Raw genomic sequence first — 6430 nt, 5'->3', positions numbered from 1 at the left:
GCAGCCAGCTAATAACAACCAATACCGCCAGCTACACTGAGCCAAAGCTACCAGCCACTTACAAACACAGCAACAAATAACAAACGCCAACACTGTCAGGCTGTAAAATTGATTTTTAAGCTCTTCCAGGTTTGATTGAGGTGCTCTGTTTGTAAACAGTCTCTATTCTGCTCTCTTCCTTAAACATAGTGAAAATACAAACCAAACGAGTTTGAATGGGAAAACAAAGACAGCCAACATGTTTAAAAAATTCTATGTTAATACTTTTTTTATTCCTAGACTACAGGATAAAAGCCATGTTCCCTCGCTCCTAAGCCTATGTTTTATCAGCTGTAAGCTGCTAACAAGTGCCCATTGATGATAGTTTTCTTAAAAACATGAAAACAAACATCCATTTATTTTCTTAACCGCTTATCCAATTCAGGGTGGCAGGGGCACTGGAGCCTATCCCAGATGTCACAGCACACAGGACAAGATTATTCATCTAAAGCCAGTCTAAGTATAAAGCCAATTACCAATTATAAGAATTACCAATTAACCTAACAGGCATGTCTTTGGACTGTAGGAGGAACCCAGATTATCTGGACAGAACCCATGTGGACACCAGGAGTACACATTAACTGCACATAGAAAGGCCCCAGCCAGTGAGAGGATTTAAACCAAGGATCTTCTTACTGTAAGACATCAGTGCCAACCACTGAGTCACTGTACTGTTAGTTAGTTGTACAGTACTGTACTGTAAAATGTCTTGAACCACCCCTCAATGTGATATAGATACAGGAGTGCAGTATGTGCAGTATGACACCGTTTATTCTTCTACTATCTTAGGCAAGTTTTCATGTAAATTGTTTGAGTAGTCTTCAGTCTTTTGTTCCAGTGATCCCACACTGCTTCAGTAACACTGCTTGGATTCCAGAGAGGCCAATCCATGACTGATAGTATTCCACTGTGTGTGTGTCTGAGGTCATTGCTTAAGATGGTATTGCATGCTGAATCAAAATCTGATGCTATTTTACTGTGTTCCCCAGTTGTGCACGCCAATGGCTGAAATGCACCCCAAATGATGACAGAGCCTGCACCGTGGTTTACAGATGGCTGTATACACTCACTGTTTTACATCTCGATTGGCCTCCAAACATATATATCAGTTGATTTGAACAAAAGAATTCAAATTTGGGTTCATGGTGCCATCAGATCTGCTCCCACTGTTTTTCAGTTTAGCTCTTTTATAAATTAGCATAGTTCAGTCTTTGCCACCCTTCCACTGAAATCATTTCTGATGAAACTTCAGATAGTAGATGAATCGACTGCAATTGTTGGTGACAAATACGATTTTATGCCTCTCAAAATGTGTTATTTTGGTCATTTTATTCATGGATTCAACTAAAGAAACGGCAAACAACTATTACTAACAATTACTAACAAACTACATAAAGATGCAATTAAAAATTGTCTCTTTGCTAACTTGCCTGTTATGTGCAAAACTGGTTGATTCATTCATTGGGTGCCTTTTTTTTTAGGCTTGATTGAGATACAGGTCAGTGTTCAGTGGATTAACAAACAAACAAAAAATACTCTTCTTCTGAAAATGGTCAGGTACAAAGACTGGACTGAAAATGAGTGGAAAAGCAGCCAATGTCTAAAGAAAAACACTGAAATACCTTTAAAAAGCCTTTAAAAACTGTTGCTTAAGACCACTCTAAAAATTACCAGAAATATTGGCTGCTTGGAAGCAAAAAGCTCAATACTAAAATGTAAATGTAAGCAAAATGGTCAAATTATTTATTTATTTCACTAAAAATATGATTGTAGCATCTTTTATGTTGATCCAAAACATTCTGGCATTTTATTTTCAAAAGGCAAGCACATTAGCTCCTCTTTAATCCTATACTGCTGGTAACCTTAAAACCAAATTTTCAGCAGTATGAAACACCATCTCACACTTCAGGTGCACAGTCTCATACTATGTCTGATTCTCCACAGTAAATGTTCTACATCCCTGCCCACTCACTGCTATATTCTGGAAATTTGGTGAAGTCATCAAACTGTACTCTGCTCAAAGGAATCATAAAGGTGTAATCATCCCACCTCAACAGGTGTGTGAAAAGTCCCTTGTAATTCCTATAACTTTTTCCTGGTTTCATCATATGTAGGCAGATCTAGGGAGTCAGCTGGCCTGTGGAAAATACTCTCTTATCATAAAAGCACACAAATAGCAGATGTTTTCAAAGTAGATTGAACCTTTCCCCCTTTACCAGCTTTATGATGATTCTAACTATTCAAATATTACATTAGTCCACCAGGCACAGTTAGATCAATTCACTACAGAGAGCCTAAACTTAGTTTTAAATATTTAGTTACGAAACTCCAGTTCAAAATTCCTGAACATCAACACAGGTTGGAACAAGAATCCGTCCCAGCAAAATTTTCCACCTCTAATAAGTGCCACTTTCGTACAGGAAGGGTAATTATAAGAGAATGAGGTGCTAATCAGAAGATGGAAGCAATGATAGATGGAAAGAGTGAGATTTAAATGGCGTGCCGGTTCGGGGAGCAACTCATTCATCAACTCTGTTAGATGCTGAGTTAGCTGATGAGCTGTCAGCTTGATCATTCTGTGTTCTCCATCGTGATCATGCCAGTTAACAAACTCTGATCATGTTCATCTCATCCTCGACTGAGCATCAACCTTTGCCTTGTAATCCAGCGCTTACAAAAGCTTCCTCTTGAAAGCACAAAGTCACAGTGCATGTTACACAGACAATGAAATCAGTCTGATGTGCCACAGTCGTCACTGAAAACCTCATCAGATGTGTCTCGATCAGATCCAAGATTTTCAAAAAAGGATCATTGCTGTTAAAATCACCAACAGGCAGATGCATCATGAAGTTGAAAACTCAGATGACTTAGTAAACATATTCAGAGCAAGAATTCAGTCTATGTTCTGCACAGCAGAATATATATTACATTATTATACTATATAGTAGTAGCAGTAGGTAACAAGAGAGGGCATAGAGGGCAAAGGCTATCCTAAAATTTTCATGCTTTATGAAGTTTTTATCACAACATGCTGATGTCAGCCTGCTTTTATAACACAGTGATGTCTGACCTTTGACCTATGACCTTGAAGCATTACATACTAAAATTATGTATTTTTATTATCTTTCATATTATTATATGATTGGAGCAGAACTGCCTGAAATCTTTGGCTTCTATAAGCTGTAAAAACTTTAGCTTTTAGAATATAGTCATGCAGTGTGTGATTATTTCAAGAACTTTGGCATGTTTGTGATGTTATAGCGCGTCGTACTGAAAAAAGAAAACATGTTTTCTCTCCTTGCCCTTATATATGATATATTACACTCAATATGGATTCTTGAAATTTGTTTTCAAGGTCAACTTTGACCTTGGGCACGAACAATGAAGGTCATGGTTAAATTCTTTTAATTAACATATCATGTCCCCTAAGGCCTAGTATATTGCTGTAAAGTTCGAAGGCGATCGATAAAAAGTTGTTTTTACTGATTTTCACATATGGTGTGACCTTGACTTTGACCCATTTTACCAAAATTGAATCAGCTCGCACTGTTATTGGTATCTACCATCACACACAATTTTTAAAATGACATCTTAAAACTGTGGATGTTAACCTCACCTTCACACCATCAGCAGGTTAAAGTATAGGAGATGTGGTTGCGTAGACAGATATCAGTCCTTTGTCCCTGCCTTATTTTTTAGGAGGTTTTCCCAAATCCTTTTCTATATGATACACAACCTAACCGAACACTTCCCCAAAAACTCCAAAATATTTGCAGTAAAGTGACTCTGACTTTATTTGAACTCCTACATGATTTGTAACTTTCCTTTCTCTGATCCAAAATAACCTGCGTAGGCTTGCAGTCTTAGGTTTCTAAGTTTCCTCTAAGTGGCAGCTTCCAGAACTTTCCAGTCCATTTTTCAGTTTTGTTTTGTGTGGCCTTCTTTTTATTACTTGACCAGATCCTAGCCACACACGCTTTAAAATCTCTACCTCAGTAGAACTGGGTAAAGAAAAGCAAGGTTCTCTCTCTGTTTTTTTCTTCCTTCCTGTTATTCCTTTTCTTTACAGCACCTTGTTTGACATGTGCGTACTGTGAATGTTAATACTCAGTGATTTTATTATGAGTTGAAAAGTGAAAATTTCATAAGATAAGGTGAGGTCTAGCTCAGACCCTTGACTTTTTCTTCCTGCTTGAAAGCCGTACACCCAATTCCTCAAATATGATCTCATTATTGCAAGTATGGAATTGTGTTTTGAGACTGACTCATCTATCTCACAGGATGAATTCTCATTAGGGTGGAGGAAACCAATTCTCTCTTGCTTAATAGCAAGAAAGATTTTTTTTTTTTTTGCCTTTGCTGCTGGCTGCTGCAAATCCTTAAGCTTAAAACTTATTTTCTCTTCTTGCTAACACAAGCCACCCATGGTGAAGAAGGAGATCTCTTTATCAATATTGTTATGATGCTGATTTACACTACATCTGGTCACCCTTCACACTCTGTTTTTGAAAGCTGGAATGCTACTCATTAACGGCCATTAATATCATTGCCACTACCTTGATGGACCAAGAATAGAGTCCACAAGCTTTTGGGTTAGGTTGGATTTTCAAGATAATCAGTGTCTTTAATGCCAACTCATCAAAGGGTTAAGTTTCTTCTCAGGAGCTTTCCGTGCTCCTGTGCAAACCTGTACAGCAGATGAGAAGCAGACTGAGTGTCAGTGAGGTATGTGTAGGTACACACCCCAAATGAAGGGGAGTATACACGCAGACAGAACACCTTCAGCCTTCTGTCTCCTGTTTTACCTCAGGGGAAGTACCAGCTGCCTGACAGTAACACTCAGTTTTAGCCTAATATTTATTCACCAGACAGAGACACATACCACTGCAGCCATGGGGAAGCAGGTAAGATCTGTTAAAGAAACATTTAGTGGGACTGGATCAAGCGACTTTAATTAGTGCTGAGTCTTGACTTTAGATTTTGTTTTGTTTTTTATTGCATGACCAGTGCTAATCACTTCAAACTGAACAGCAGGGAAACTGACTAGCACTGTGCTAAGTCACAAAGGGTGAAAGTTGGGGCCTTTATCCTTTCGTAAAAGGTTTCTGGCAATTTTTTCAACTGTTATTTTTTTTTTTTGCACATCAATCATCGCACATTACTTGAAATCCTTGGAATCTGCTATAGTCTACATAAGAAACTGACACACTGCAGTCTGCACAGTGAAGGAAAATACACGCATGGATGCACAGGATTGCACAAACAGGTTTGCATAAGAAGAAGACGTAAGACACTAAAAGTGTGGGTTGTTTGTGCTTCTCAACATAAAACTTAATTTAAAAGGGAGGGAGGCCAGATATGTTGTCTTAATATGAAGTTCACTCATGCGTGCACATGCATCAAATCTGCTGACAACTGAACAAAACAACTGTTGGTAAATTATTCAGCTGGCAAAAAAAAATAAAATAAATCTTTTGCTATTCACAGGAAGAAACGTGGTGCTAAGGTTTTGTGCAGTTTTGTGTATTTTTCCTGGATCGCTCCTAAGTTTCGACGAGAGGCATTTCCCTCCCTCTAACTTTTATTTTGGTGGGAACTGAAGCAATGCCATGTTGTTTCAGACAGACCAGAATGTGCAATTGTGCCAAATAACTGCGGATAGGGAACTCTGGTGAATTCATTTAGGATTTTAGTACTTTCCTACATGCAAGCATCTGGATCTGTTTTTTCTCTGAAACACCCTGCTTGCTACAGTTTTAAGCGACCGAACTATTTCTTAACATTAATCTTTTGTGCCTGAGGTATTGAATAATAATCATATTATAAAGACACAGAAGAAGATAGCTTGAATGTATTATTATTCCCCTGAGTGCTTTGGATGTCTGTTGATTTTAATATATGTTTTAAAACTCCCTCTTGCCTTCATTACATAGCTCTATTTCGTCAGTCCTCACTCCAAATGATAAACAAAACAGTCTCCATCGGCTCAGCAGTGCCAACTCCATCAGCTGTGAATTCTCTGCGCCTCATTGTTGTGACAGAGCGAGAGCTGATGCTAGGTCACTCTCATTGTCAGAGCCAATAACTGTAAATGCGAATGGGGTCTTGTGGGGAAATGGGGCCCGTGTGATTGTAATGTGTGCGCATGCATGTGTTTGGACTCACCGCACTGTGCAGCTGAAGCATATCCCTCTATCAGTGATACCTCTGCAAATGTTCATCCATTATAAAACCTTGAAGAATGTGCTTCACAGGCCAGGGTTGAGTAATGTGTCCTAAACTGTCTCGAAGGAATGTTTTGTTGACATGTAGATGGAGTGTAAGTGAAGGTTTTTTGTAGGGCCGCACCAAGCCAACATATACAGCGAAGCAGTAACACCTCAGTGACAGA

Source organism: Pelmatolapia mariae, linkage group LG16_19 (genome assembly GCF_036321145.2).
Source record: "Pelmatolapia mariae isolate MD_Pm_ZW linkage group LG16_19, Pm_UMD_F_2, whole genome shotgun sequence".
Taxonomy (NCBI): domain Eukaryota; kingdom Metazoa; phylum Chordata; class Actinopteri; order Cichliformes; family Cichlidae; genus Pelmatolapia; species Pelmatolapia mariae.
Note: the sequence above shows the minus strand (reverse complement) of the source record.